We start from the raw sequence: 15,123 nt of genomic DNA on the forward strand, positions 1-15,123 counted from the left end.
CTCAAATAGTTTCTCCCAATAATTACACACATGCTGAGAACCAAAAGAGAATATTCATTGTGGACAACTCCGGGACACAGAAGTCTGAACCGGGTGGAGCAGCTCCCTGCCCCGGCTGCTGCACCTCCCTGGCAGTGGCACACTCAGGTGTCAAACCAGGCGCTGCAGAGCAGTTGTGAGAGCACCAAGCTTACGCTCACCTGCCCACAGTAAATATGCTGAAAAAAAGAGGCTTTTAGAAATATCTTTTAGCTTGCCTAAAAATACAGAACATCTTCATTTTCATACCATTTGTACACGTTACCTGTTACTTAAATCCCAAAGGATCAGAAAATAATGCCCAGGACCTTTCTAAAGTCACATTTTGTCTTTTGCAACAGAACAAAAAAAGCCTGTATGTAAATGCCACAGGTAGAGGTCCTCATTCAACCAAGATACAGTTGCAGGTGAATTTTAAATAAGCAACCCCTCAGGAACACTAGCAGGATTGAAGCTGTCTCTACTCAAGTAAGAAGCAACGTTCTCCCGTGTGTGTACACAGACATGGACAAGCGAACATAAATAAATTTCAGATTAGGATCTGTTCTTCAGAGTTGCATCCTTAGGGCAGATATGCTCCTGCAATGGCATGATCCCAGTTTTAGCCAGCATTCTTCAAATATATGAATGCACTCAACATGAAAGATCAAATTAAGACCTACCAGTTAACCTTTATCACAAAAACAATGCAAAGAACCCTGTAAAACTCTTTACTTTGAATAAAAGCTTTCTTATCAACAAGAGATTTTCTATGGGATAAATTGAGTGAGATTTTGCCAATTACTACAGTAATGTGTAACATTCAGTGCCATAACAAATCACATCTTACTGTCATCTCAGTACCCAGTTTCCACTCAGAATCTTTAAGTAACAGATCTCAAAGCACTTAATGTTTTATGCTGAAAAGCAAACTATCGATACAAAAACATTTAATGCATGGTATGCAGTGAACTGCACATACAATCTCTACAGTATAAAATTTACCAAAGCATAAGAAACCACAGATATATAGATATAGATATATTCCCTTAAATTGGCAAATACTAAAACACAGAAAGGAAAAAATACGCTCTAAGTGTATATTTGAGACAAAATCCCCATAACCACTTCACTTTGCACCATGTTCTTGAGAAACATACAAATGCAGCTAAAAACTATACCAGTTCCCAATGTTTACTGAAAACAAAAATAAGGATACTATGACCTTAAGTTTCAATCCTGATTTACTTTCAGGGCTCATTAACTTCAAATAAAAATATGCCATTATTAAAATTTTAAAGGTCAAAGAATATTATAAACTAGTATCCATTTCATAATTTGTATATCTATTATAGTCTACATTTCTTTTTTGACATACCCATTTCAGGTGCTGTTGAAAACATCTGAAGCAATTATTCATTCCAAAAAAAATTTTTTAAATAACTTTAGTAGACTTAGTGAAATATTTAACCTAAGCAGCTCAACACACTCAAGTTTCAACATAGCTGTAGTCTCGCAATGGAAAATACCATTTTCCCAGTCTAATTGAGTGTATGGCACCTGTGACAGCGTTGGCACTACCTGTGTGAACTGCCAGACTGCTAACAGGGAGAAGCAAGTAATTCACCTAATGCTCTTACCCACCTAACATCCTTAAATGCTGATGTTTATTTGACAAGACAGACCAGAGGAATCCAATCCTGGAACATGTAGAGGCTGAAGCACCAAAGGAGATTAAATATCAACTAGGGCAGCTGGATGCCATTTCATTTTGGCCTGAACTCAAGTAAAACAAAACACAGGCAACCTGACTGGAAAGCCAACAGAGAAGGCCCAGAGCAACAGGAGCCCTTAGCCAGGACCTGCATCACCCCCCACTTAACTGCATGTTGTGAATGAAAACTGCTTTATTCCAGCCCCCAGTTTTGCATGGGCTCCTTGGGGTCCTTTGCCAACAGGGACAAAGGGGAGCAAGAGGAGCCCCCAGGATAGTCGAGGCCAGGCTCGCTACCAGGGAGGGATATGAGAGAGAACCAGACACAGATAACAAGCACACTCCTACAATTTAATCATTTCTGATAAACAACTTCACAGCACTGGGTAAGATGTCTGGAGTGTGTCAAAGTTAAGAGATTTAGGCATTTAGGCACCCAAGACACTTCTTTAAATTGGAGCTTTGACAGCATCTGGACACAAAGCTTTTGCAGAAGCTGACTTCAGTTCCACTCGCTAATCTGCTTACGCTCCCTCGCTGGCCGATAACCAGAGAGTGGCTCCACCAAAGCACAGCTCTGGGGGGCACAACTATGGCTGCTTCTCCAGCAGGATTCAGAGACAAAACCTGTCACTCAAAACAAGGAGAGGAGCCTCACACTAGTTGCAGTCAATCTTCAGGGAGGGGCATCACACAGTAATGTGTTACCATCACATTTTTGAGTATCTGAACAAGGCAAACAGAAATCTGAAAAGGTTTTAATAGAAATTGTTTAATTATTAATTAACAATTAATTGCTTTGAATACTACATATTAGGCACATTACAAATCATGAATTCACAGAACATTAAGGGGTTTGAATAGACCTTCAGATCACCTAGTCCCAACTCACCTTGCGACATACAGGGACACTTCTCACTAGACCAGATTGCTCAAGGCATTACCCAACCTGGCTTTAAAACCTGCCAGGGTTGGGGCACATATACTGGGTTTTAAATGGACAGTGAGGACAGGGAGGTACTTACTTCTCATTAGGTCACGAATCCACTTATTCCAATATAATTGCCTAGACTATTTCAGATCTTTCTCAGTTTTAAAAAAAGAAAACTGAATTACTGTAGTCCTCCCTTATTATTCACTTAGACCTCATTATAAATACCCTAGATGAAGAAGTACTCTATCTACATTATGGACAGAATACAAGCATGTGCTCATATTTACACTCAGTGAATCCATTTCCATGCTGCTACATCACTAGATGGTAGAAACATCTCTCCATCTTATCAATAACAATTACAATGCAGTACAAGTAGGAAAAAAAACATTAAAATAGCTATGAAAAAATCCACACCACTGTAAATACAAATACAAATTTTAAAGTACTATATCAACTAGTCACTTAAAGTGTGACAAACATCATTCTATACTGTAAATCCACAGACAACATCTCTACTCTAGCATGCAAAACATCCAGCTATAACCAATTCAGCACTACATTCTTAGAATAGTAGAAAGTAAGATTTACGTTTTTAAAAGATAAACTTATAATTTACAGATTCATCTATTGATGCCAATACAGAAAGGTAAATATATCTTAAAGTACCATTTACAAATAAATTTTTTTATACAGAAAACCTATACAAAGAAGTTGCCATTACAAATCATTACATTCTGTGATGTAAAAAGAAAAAAAATCACACCATCCTGTGCTATGGAGCACAGAGGTATTTTTGTTAAGTTATAAACTGCAAGCACAAGATCTGTGTCCTCAGTTCCAACAGCTATCTCAAAGCTCATTACTTTGGACACAAATGTGAAAAGGGGAGATATAACCCTTTACAAACCCACAAAATTTAACTGAACTATTTTCATCTATCATTGTTATGCCCATCACACAGACTTCTGACCACCAGACACGAAAGACTGTGACAGACCCAGTCTCTACCACTCCAAACAATTTAGGATTATCCCTCAGTTTTGCAATCTCTTGCTTCCTTCTACAGCTCATTTATAGTTCTGTCTAAGAGTACAAGTCTCAGTCACCTCTGAAAAAAAATCCTGGTGACCTTCTACTGTTGACAATAAAACCCTGGTATTTAGCCTCCCACTCTATTTCCCAGTTTTACTTTTTTTTCCTTAGTTATAGACAAACTTCTCCCTTATACCGTGGCAATTAAGTCTTCTTTAGAGGTTTTGGGGACAGACCTTGTCAAACATCTTTCAGAGATCCAAGTGAGAGATATCATATGGATCATCCTAACTCCACCAGAGTAACCGCAACTTTATTAAATATGACTTATACTAACAAACATATGAGTTAGAAAACATGTCAACCCTCCCCAGAAGATCAGATTCATAAAAGCATCAGGATGTAAGAAGAGCAACCAGTTGCAAAGTCTTCCTTCCTGTTTGTTCCTTTGTCAACTCAGACTCCGCTCCTGCTTACAAGCAGTTGTATTGTATAACAAAATCTGAGCTGGCTGTGCCACATTCCTTCTCCTCAATACCAAGGTGTACCACAACAACAATTTCTCCAAAACAGACTTGCCCAAAGTCACACAGGATGTTTGTGACAGAGTTAAAACACAGCCAGCCACAGCAGGAGTGGAAGATCAGTTTTTCCTAGAGGCCCTCCAGTTCTTCCACTGACTTCCAGAAGAGAAATCTGTCTATCCTCTCTCCTTCCACAGTTAGATTACTAGGATTTTTGTGTATTTTGCTTATATTCTGTACTGGAATTCTCTTTTTTACAATCTGGAGACTTCCTCCTTCTTTTCACCATCTATCACCTTAAAAGTTTTCATTTAAAAAAAAATTATATATGGGTCCTGTCTTAATTCCATCTACACTGAAGTTCATTGCCATGTCACTTATTTACTCCTTCCCAACTGTTTCTATTAAATTTATTCACTGTGTTACGGGTGTTGCTATTGATTTATCTACTGAACTAAACACATAATGAAGCAGAAAGTAAAACCAACAAAAAAAAATTATTGCTTTTTTTCTCTTATTAATTTTGTCATGGCTCCAAGAATAATTCCCTCAACAGCAACAAAAAGCCATATGCTTTTTCACTTCAGTCTCTCTGTAAAACCAGCTTTCTAGCAGCAGAATTAAGAAAATAAGTAGTGATGAAAATATAAATTTGAAAACAAACAGAAAGAAGTTGCTTAAAAATTCAGGCTGCGTTTAAGAAATTAATATAACTAGCATTTTTTAAAGGGACTATTTTCTTCAGATTATGATTCCTATGGTATAATTTTAGGATTATAACAGAGAAACTTAAATCAAAATCAGTAAGCCTAAAGGTATTTTTTTGTTTGATCAAAGCATGAGATACAGCTGCTAGACTTTATGAGTCCAACCCAAATGCTGATCTAAACAGTATGAGCGAAGACCAGCTAGGTTCAAATTTGCAACAGGTTTTCAATTTTGGGGTATGAGAATCATGAAGTGTTTACTAAAATGCAGCAGACAATTAATGTGTTAATCTCTGCAAGCTACCAAAACATAAATTCACTGAGTACATCAATAGGTACCTATCGGCTTCTGGAGTGATTTAAAAGTAGCCTCTCTGAGCTCCATCTCACCACACTGTTACATTTGGAAATGATTAAAAACAGTTAAGAGCAGTTTCAAGTATTCGATTGACCTGGATTCAATATCCATACAGTATCTTGGAGCTCCTGTGGAAATCTGAAGGTAACACTGCCCTTTCTGTAAGATGGATGCAATACAGCGAGGGGCTAATCAAGCACTTTCCAATAAAAGTAAAGTGAGCGTACCCATAATAGCCTTTTTTTATTTTGGCAGGTGAAAATACAATTGCTTTTTGGAAGCCATAAAAAGGAAGGGAGCGGGGAAGGGAATGAATGGGTACATCGAGATGGTTCTCCTCATCTTTGCACCAGTAAGCATCATACACCAGCTCCGTAACACCTTTACAGAACAATCCTTCACATTATTAGCAAATACCCTCACTCTTTTGCATTTTATGGCCACTCGAAAGACTGAGCATGGGAATGAAGAGAACAGAGCCAAGAGGCAGAGCACTAGACAGAAATGCCCTGAAGACTTAACCTGCTCGGGTTGGACCCTCCTGCCTACAGTCACAAACCTTTAACTTTGCAAGCTAGTTAAGCAAGGATGGCTCCATATCCAAAGATTTAAACAGTTTACTACAGAGTTTATTTGCTTACTAAACCACCACTTTATCATTTGGAAGGACTTAAGTCTTGCAATTTACTAATTAGTAGATGTCAGCTACTCTTCTTTTAAGATGTATAACAGGGGGGGAAAAAAGCTTAATTCCCTGTTCTGTAATCCATATGTAGCTGTTCAAGTGCCTAAATACTGACTCCAAGACATTAAGCCAAAGGCAATGCTCAAGTTACTTAGTTCATTTGCATCTGAGTTAAGTGTCTGTATTCAGCCCACCTAACTTCTGATGGAGCATGGAAGGAGAAAAAAAAATGAAATCATTATATTTCAGTAACTGAACGTATTTTTACATGTACAGAACTGAAGTTCAGTGAATTTTTTTATAGCAGCAAGCATCAACATTTGTAATAATTCAGGAAATCTCTGTCATTCTAAGAAGACAAACTATTACACCACTGCTCTGCATCTGTTTCCCCAATGCAAATCTGTCTGTGTCCATAAGCAAGTGCTGATGCCAATGCTCCATACCTTGTCTGTGGAGCAAACAGGTGCAGGAGCTGATAGAGAAGATTTGGGAGTCTCAGTCTGCATCTACAACACTGCTATTGTGCCTGAACAATGTCATAAAGTGAAAAAACCACTGCCCCGTGTCATTCATCAAAGCAGCATGACGGTGTCAAGGAAAGAAATACGTTCTCTGCTGTCAACTTGTTTTAATGAAAATGCATTGCAATATTTAAAAAGTTTTCAAAGCTGACTTCTATTTCTGACAGCTGACAGATTTATGAGAGCTATTTTTGATGAAAAATGTGCAACAAGATTAACAATATTCAAAACAAAGAAATCAATGTAGTCTGCCTGAACATGCCAAAGCACTAATAGAGGAAGAGAAGGTAACTCAGGAAAGCAAGGACTGTAGCAGAGAACCTAAGGCAGTTTAATAGCAACGTTTAAAGTCTACAATATTTTAAACATTGCAACAGCCCTTAATGAACAAATTACTTCAAGTGTGACAGACTGTGGAACATTGTGGTTCTCTCAAGCACGAACACATCATGTTTGATCTTGCTCTCAATAAAACCAGAATGAGATCAATGAAAGACAAATGGTAGAGTTATTGCCACCTCAATTTTTTGGGGTTTTCTTTTCAGGAAATAATTCTGTGGAACTTCTTTGTGAGGTTTTTCTTTTGTGGCTTTTTTTTTTTTTTAAGGAATTAGCAAAAGTAGAAAACTACATTATGAAAACTTTCCATAACTCATCTTAAACAGGATCAGCACAGAAACAACTAAAGCATTTTTAAGTTTATAGTAACCTTTCTAACCATGTTTTTAATATATATAGCATACAGCAGATCTACGTTCAAGAAGCTGCGTAAATTCTTTTTCTGACCAGTGGGAATAACCATAACCACCATCCTGTTCTGCAGTACTTCATTCCAACTTTTGGTCACTAATTCTATATTATGCTTTGGAAACCACTCGAGGAAAGATTTTTGAAACCATCACATTCCTATAAAAGTTCTGGCTCTACATGAATATAAAAACAAGAGGAGATAAAAGCCATTGTGCAGGAGGAAAGCTGCCATACTTGTCATCATGGGAACATAACTCACACAACTCGATTGCTGCAAGGGATAGCTATAAACTCTTCAGAAGGGACAGGCAAGGAAGGAGAAGTGGGGTAGCCCTGTATATGTTAGGAACAGTTTTGATTGCTCAGAGCTAAACGATGGTGATGCTAGAGCTGAGTGTTTATGGGTAAGAATCAGGGAGAAGGCCAACAGGGCAGATGTCCTGGTGGATCTCTCTTACAGACCACCTAACCAGGATGAAGATGCAGAGGAAATATTTTGTAAGCAGCTGACAGAAGACTCACAATTGCTGACCCTTGTTCTCATGGAAGACTTCAACTTACCAGATGTCTTCTGGAAACACAACAGAGAGAAACAGTCCAGGAGCTTCCTGCAGTTTATGGAAGGTGACCTTCCTGACACAGCTAGTGAGGAAGTCACCTAGGGAAGGTGCCTGTTGGTCCTGTTGTCTGTAAACAGAGACGAACTGATGGGTGATGTGATGGTTGGAGGCCATCTTGGGCACTGAGACCACAAAATGATAGTTTTCAATTCCTGAAGAAGTATGAAAGAGGCAGAACTGCCAGAGGCAGCAGAACTGTCACCTTGGACTTCCAGAGGGCAGACTTTGGCATGTTTAGGAGCCTGGGTGACAGAATCCCTTGGGAGGCAGTCCTGAAGGACAAAGGAATCCAGGAAGGCTGAACATTCTTCAAGAAGGAAACCGTAAAGGCACAGGAGTAGCATGACCCCGACATGCTGAAAGACAAGTCATTGGGGAAAAAGATGGGCCTGACTGAACAGACAGCTTTGGCTGGAGCTCAGGGAGGAAAAAGGGAGAGTTTATGACCTTTGGAAGAAGAGGCAGGTCACTCAGGGGGACTACAAGGATATCGTGAGGTTATGCAGCAAAAAGATTTGAAGGACCAAAGCCCCACCAGAACTTAAATCTGGCTATTGCCATACAAGACAATAAAAATGTTTCTGTAAACACATTAGCAACAAAATGAAGGCTAAGGAGAATCTCCATTCCTTACAGTATGCAGAGGGAAGCATAGTGACAAAGGATGATGAAAAGGCCAATGTACTTAATGCCTTCTTTGCCCCAATCTTATATTAAAGACCAGTTCCACAGGTACCCAGCTGCTGAGCTGGAAGACAGGGATGAGGAGGAGAATGAAGCCACCATAATCCAAAGGGAAGCAACCTGCTACACCACTTGGACACACACAAGTTTATGGAGCCAGATGGGATCCACCCAAGGGTACTGGGGGAGCTGGGGGAGGTGCTCAGCGAGCCCTTTTCCATCATTCATTAGCAGGCCTGGCTAACCAGGGAGATCACAGGTGACTGGAAGCTGGCAAATACGATGCCCATTTACAAAAAAAGAGGAAGGAAGATTCAGGAAACTACAGGCCTGTCAGCCTGACCTCAGAGCTGGGACCGGTCATGGAGCAGGTGATCTTGAGTGCCACTACACAGCACATAGATGACAACCAGGGAATCAGGCCTAGCCAGCACTGCTTTATGAAAAGCAGGTCCTGCTTGACCAACCTGATCTCATTCTGTGACAAGGTCACCGCTTACTGGATATGGGAAAGGCTTTACTAAAGCCATTTAGTAAAGCACTTTGACACCATTTCCCACAGCATTCTCCTGGAGAAACTGGCTTTTCATTACTTAGATTGGCGTGCTTTTTGTTGGGTGAAAAACTGGCTGAATGGCAAGGCCCAGATCCAGTGGTGGTTACATCCAGCTGGCAGCCAGTCACCAGTGGTGCTCCCCAGGGCTCAGTTTTATCTCTATTATCTGTTTAATATTGTTATCAATGATCTGGATGAGGAGATTGAGGGCACCTTCAGTGAGTTTGCAGAGAACACCAAGCTGGGAAAGAGGGTTGATCTGCTGGAGGGCAGGAGGGCGCTGCAGAGGGATCTGGACAGGCTGGATCAGTGAACTAAGGCCAGTGCTAAGAGGTTCAACAAGGCAAAGTGCAGGACCCTGCACGTGGGTCACAACAACCCCCGCAGCACTACAGACTTGGAGAAGAGTGGCTGGAAAGCTGCCTGGTGGAAAGGGACCTGGGGGTGCTGAATATGAGCTAGCCTGTGCCCAGGTGGCCAAGAAGGCCAGTGACATCTTGACTTGGATCAGCAATAGTGTGGCCAGCAGGACCAGGGCAGTGGTTGGCTCCCTGTACTCAGCATTGGTGAATCTTGAGTCCTGTTTCTAGTTCTGGGCCCCTCACCACAAGGACATCGAGGTGCTGGAGCATGTCCAGAGAAGGGAAACAGAGATAGTGAAGGGTCTGGAGCACAAGTCTTAGGAGGAGCACCTGAGGGAGCTGGGGGTGTTTAGCCTGGAGAAAAGGAGGCTCAGGGGAGACCTTATCACTCTCTGCAACCACATGAAAGGAGGCTGTAGCAAAGTGGGGGTCTGTCTCTTCCCCCAGCTAACAAGTGCTAGGACAAGAGGAAATGGCTTCCAGTTGTGCCAGAGGAGATTTAGACTGGATCTTAGGAAAGATTTCTTTACAGAAAGAGTTACCAACCATGAAAACAGACTGCCCAGAGGAGTGATTGTGTCACCATCCCTGGAGGTATTTAAAAGTGTGTATGTGGCACTTAGGGACGTGGTTTTGTAGTGGCTTTGGCAGTGCTGGGTTAACTGTTGAACTGATGATCTTAGAGGCTTTTTCCAGCCCAAAGGACTCTTTGATTCTATGATTCTAAATCTGTAATACACTATTATTGCTATTTTCTTAACTTTATTTTTCATTTCTTGACTACATCTAATTCATCTGAAAGGTAATTTTCCTAAGATTGACACAGAAACTAAGATCTTGATTTTTCAGTTTTAAACTTAGACCACATGAGACATCTCACTATTTCTGACCATACTGAGAACTAGAGTAATAAAACCTGTGGGAGAAAAAAGAAAATTAAAACAACATCGATTTTCCACAAAGAAAGTACCCTGGAAGAAAAGCTGTCAGTCACAGATGACAAGAAGCCAGTTACAGCAGAAGCGTGAAATGTGAGCATCACTCTCTCACTACTTTCTATTTACTTTAAATAGCAGATGAACAGTCATTAATATTTACTGTATTTCAAATTAGTCAGATAACACAATATTCAGCCTGAAGTCAGATTAGGCAGCAGCTGGTTAGATGGATGTCATCTGTCAGGGGCTGTTCTAAAAGCCACTAATACTGTCAGTGAAAATTACAGTCTACAAATCAAAAGAATGTAAGTGTTTGAACTGAAACACATATGAAATCAGACAGTTCCCACTGGATTTTCCCCATGTGCTATTACCTCCATGATCAATTCACACTTCAAGTGACAGAAATTGCTGAGAAAGAAAAACATTGCTTGCTTTCTATCCAAGAAGTATACTTTGAGCCAGGGGACATATTTTAGATAATTAAAATTAATTTTCCTTCCTTTTTGTCAAGAAATATTGAAGTCAACCTGCTGTAAAGCAAAATGATCACTCACTCTTGTACAGGACAACAGGAAGCAAAACTTTGTTGCTATTACAGAAGTGACAACATTTTAGTTGGAAATGAGATATAATCCTTTTCCATTAGTAAGTTCTGTAATATTAAAACACAACTTCTTCTAATAGTATTAAAATGAAAACAAAGACCATTCACTCAGAACTTCAGTGACTGTTCAAAATACATGTCAAAATATTGCTTATATAGCACAAAAAAACTCCCACAAGTTTTACACCATGCAAGGATCATCATTCCACAAAAACAGTGGCATAGGACTTAAAACGTGCTTTTAAGTACTGAAAGGAACTAAACCACTAATTTTCTCTTTCTGCTAAAATGCTCAGAATATGAGCATTTTGAAATGGCGTGTTATGGTAGGTATGTCCAGAAATCATTCTTCTTATTTTTGTCCCATCTAGTTTGTATTTGGCAGGCTTTTCCCCCCCTTAATTGGAATAGAATGGCTAAACCTAGAAATTTATTATTGCAGCTGACAACAGTGTCTTTTGAAATGCATCATCCTCATTTTGAGGATATAATGCCGCCCAGTAAGCAGCAAGAAAAATGCATGGATGCTGCTCCCTTGCTAATCGGGGAATGCCACCAAGAATTTTAAGTTAATTATCAGTGTGCAGCAGTACTGGCTGGGTGCCAGCTGGATGCTGAGTGGGTTTGTACAGAAGAGTGGGCAGATCCCTCCTGGGCAGCACTTGGAAGGCAAGGAAGGAGTGTACCCTCGTGGTGAAGGCAGCTCCTGCAGACCAGGCTGTGACAGCATGAGTGTAGCTGGAACATCCTGTGACGGTCACCAGGATGGTGGAGGCTGGACCACAGGATCTGCAAGGAGATGCTAAGAAAGCTGGGCTTGTTCAGTTTCAAGAGGAGGCTAAAAGAGAAGCTTGTTGTTGTCATCTGTGACTTAATGGAAGGGCAGAAAGAAAACAGAGCTGGGATTTTCTGGGAGGTGACCCACAAGTGGGAGGAGATGAAACAGTCACATTAATTGCAACACCAGGAAGTCAGATTAGGCTTTGGAAACACTTTTTCACCTTGTCAGCAAACACTGAAACAGGTGCACAGAGAGGCTGTGCAATCTGCAGCCTTGGAGGTGCTCAGATCCAGACCACAAAGGACATGTTTGCAGCAAGCAGCTGGAGTTGATGCCTCCAGAGGTCCTTTCCAGCCTCAACCATTCTGTAGCTCTAGTGTTTTGTTTCTCACTCTCCTTGGTGCCTACGTTTCAACAGCAGATCAAAAGCATTCAATCGAGGCAGGGTCGGTACTTCCAGCTGTGAGAAGTTTGGTGAACACACACAGAACCTATCAGCTCAGCACACTACGTTTGGCCAAGCTTAACCCGGTCTTCGGTGGGTCACCACCAGCACAAGCTTTATGGGCACAAGCAAGAACAAGGACCTGCCTTCCCCTGCACCTCCCTCTCAGCACTGGGTAACGTCATGCACTGCCAAATGGAATGCCCAGCTGGCCGTTTTGCTCCCTTGGCTAGCAGGGCTGGACCCTTGAATGCCTTTTTCATCCAGCTTTGCTAAGAGAGACTCATCCTCTCCGGTAATATCCACAGCTCTGCTGACTGCAGGGCTGCTCCCAGCATCCAGATTGCTCCTTGCAGCAGAGGCCTTTGTATTACCCCTTCTCCTATGACCTGTCCTTTTTTTCTGTCAGGGTTACCAGGACACTGACCCCATCTGTCACAACCAACAGCTCCCAGTGCTGAAGCCAGGGAGAGGTGGGAAGCACAGCCATGGCCAGGGAAGGTGGGAGGTCACAGTCCTCTGCCGCACCACCACAGTCTTAGATCAGCTATAATCTGTCACAAAGCACACTTCTAGGAACCAAAAGTGTGGTTAATCATGTTAGCTCTTACATGAGCTATTAACAATAACTACTCAAACAGAATTAAAAATAATAGCTCAATATAGATCAGATGAACCTCTAAATTGTCAAAATAAAGCCTAATATTTTGCTTGCATTAAAGAAATCACCAGTTAAATTTGAAAACCTCCTGGCAACATGCTGTTATTTTAACAACACAACAAAATATTTCTCAAGATGGTATGACTGTATGTAATACCATAACAACTTCGACAACAAGGCACCAAGAGAAGGAATCCACAAATCTGGGAGAGGGCAGCTTCTCTCTTAGTGCACCGGAAAAATCAGCAGCAAGGAGGGCACTAACCAACACCACCACAGCAAATACTGCCAAAGCACAATGATTTATACTGCTGTAGGGAGCACCCCAACACACACATCTACCACAATCTCCATGAACAAACCTCAGTAAGAAAAGAAAAACATGCATTCAAGGATCACAATGGCCAAACCTCTCAATATCATTCACTCTGCTTTGATTTTACTGTGTTTAACTGAAGGTGAGCCTACTTCACCAGCTACAACCCACCTCACCCTGCTGTGAACACTGTTTTAATATTAATAGCTAACCACTATGGTTAACAGCTTCCCAGGCTCCACAGGGAATAAGCTTTGCTAGGCCAACTTTCTACTACAACCCAGCTGCCAGAGGAACCTACACACTCTTATCTCCCAGTGTTACACACATCACATGCTTTTCCTCTTTACTTGCTTGTCTGGTTTCATTTTAAAAGAAACAGGATCAGATTTTTCACAACAAATCCTCAGGCTCACACTTAAAGCTGATTTCCTTTCCCCCAGAGAGGGCATTTGAGATTCCCCAGACACCAAAACAAACTCTTGCAAAAGGTAGGAAGAAATCACTAGATGAAAAGTTATTACAAACCATGGTTTTCAAAAATAATATTTGAAAATTAATTGAGATTAATTAATTTTACTGCTTAGTTTTCTCAAGTGATTACAAATCATTTGCTTTGGTGGTAGCTGGTGCTATGGGTTTTGCTCACCAGACCTGTCCCACATCAGTAGTCCTGACCCTGGCAAATCTACTATGCATGTTCTTTATCACAAAGTTTGATGTGGAAAACCACTACCCTTTCTGGGCAACCCCCTTCCCTCACATCCCCAACCTTCCCAGTGTCCTTTTTCCACTCAGTGTTTCTTTCTAACAAGGCAGCAGAAAGTGTAACTCATAGGCCTTTGCCTGCTTTCAGATGTTCGTAACAAGGGATCTGGAACACTCCTACTACTGAGTCATATTTAAACACAGGGATTGGAAGATTTTCTAACAACACCCTCTTTGTGTGTATTGTTCTGCATCTGGGATAGCGGGCAGTGAACCCCACATGGTTCCGGAATTACAGAGTTCAAAAGAAAAGGGAAAAAAAGTTTGTCGCCTCAATTCTATAGCACTCCATGGAAGAAAAATAGGAATATTAGTGAGCAAACCACAAATCTGCAGTGTGTGCAAGCCTTGTATGAGCATGGAACTTTGCCAAGTTCCAAAATGTTGTATGCAACACATAAGTCGTTATCAGGAAAACAGTTTCAGATCTTAATTAATCCACTGAGGCTTCAGCCCATGTCCCAGTAATCAGTCAGCTGGCAATGACGAAGAGAAATAGGACTTGAGAGGCTCTCACAAAACAGCTAAAAATAAAACTGGATCTGTTTTTTATGTTCCCCCGCACATAAGGATCTTGCTCTCAAATTTTTATTTATTTATAGTTTTTACTTCATGCAACTGATTTTATTCTTCACTCAAAACATAAAAAGAGGCAACCACTTCTCCTAAAACTATCAAATATTTTATACGTTACATTGCATAATACTTGTACACCTGAGAAGACCAGCCTACATATTTCTGGAATGTGGATTTCTATCCAGATCAACCCATATGACAATATCAGCAGCCAGTGAATGTAATTACCATCAGATTTTCTACCTCAAAACAGATAAGCCTAAGGAAAACAACAGAATAGAAAAGTGAGCTGTGCTAATAAATAATTTGATGGGAAGATTATCTTGAAAGAAGTTCATTGCTATATCAGATAGGATATCATGATTTTCCATTTCTAGTAAGTTAGCTAAGCTAACAAAAACCCCACAGAACAGCAAGAGAAGTTCACCAGTTTGCCTTAACATTTTCTTATATCACTGTAATTCAGAAAATGTAAAAAAATGTTTTTTAAAAATGTTCTCAGATTCTTATTGCTGTTTTACCAATGATTTAATAATTTTCATTGGGGGGGGGGGGGGGGG

General features: G+C 40.7%; 1 protein-coding gene across 25 annotated transcripts in view; it reads right to left on the reverse strand.

Moving 5' to 3' along the window:
* Positions 1-15,123, reverse strand: part of PARD3 (par-3 family cell polarity regulator) — a 451,418-nt gene that overhangs the window by 374,490 nt on the left and 61,805 nt on the right. The gene's annotated exons all lie outside the window — the stretch shown is intronic.

The sequence above is a fragment of the Corvus brachyrhynchos genome, unplaced genomic scaffold (genome assembly GCF_000691975.1).
Source record: "Corvus brachyrhynchos isolate BGI_N302 unplaced genomic scaffold, ASM69197v1 scaffold167, whole genome shotgun sequence".
NCBI classification, from domain to species: domain Eukaryota; kingdom Metazoa; phylum Chordata; class Aves; order Passeriformes; family Corvidae; genus Corvus; species Corvus brachyrhynchos.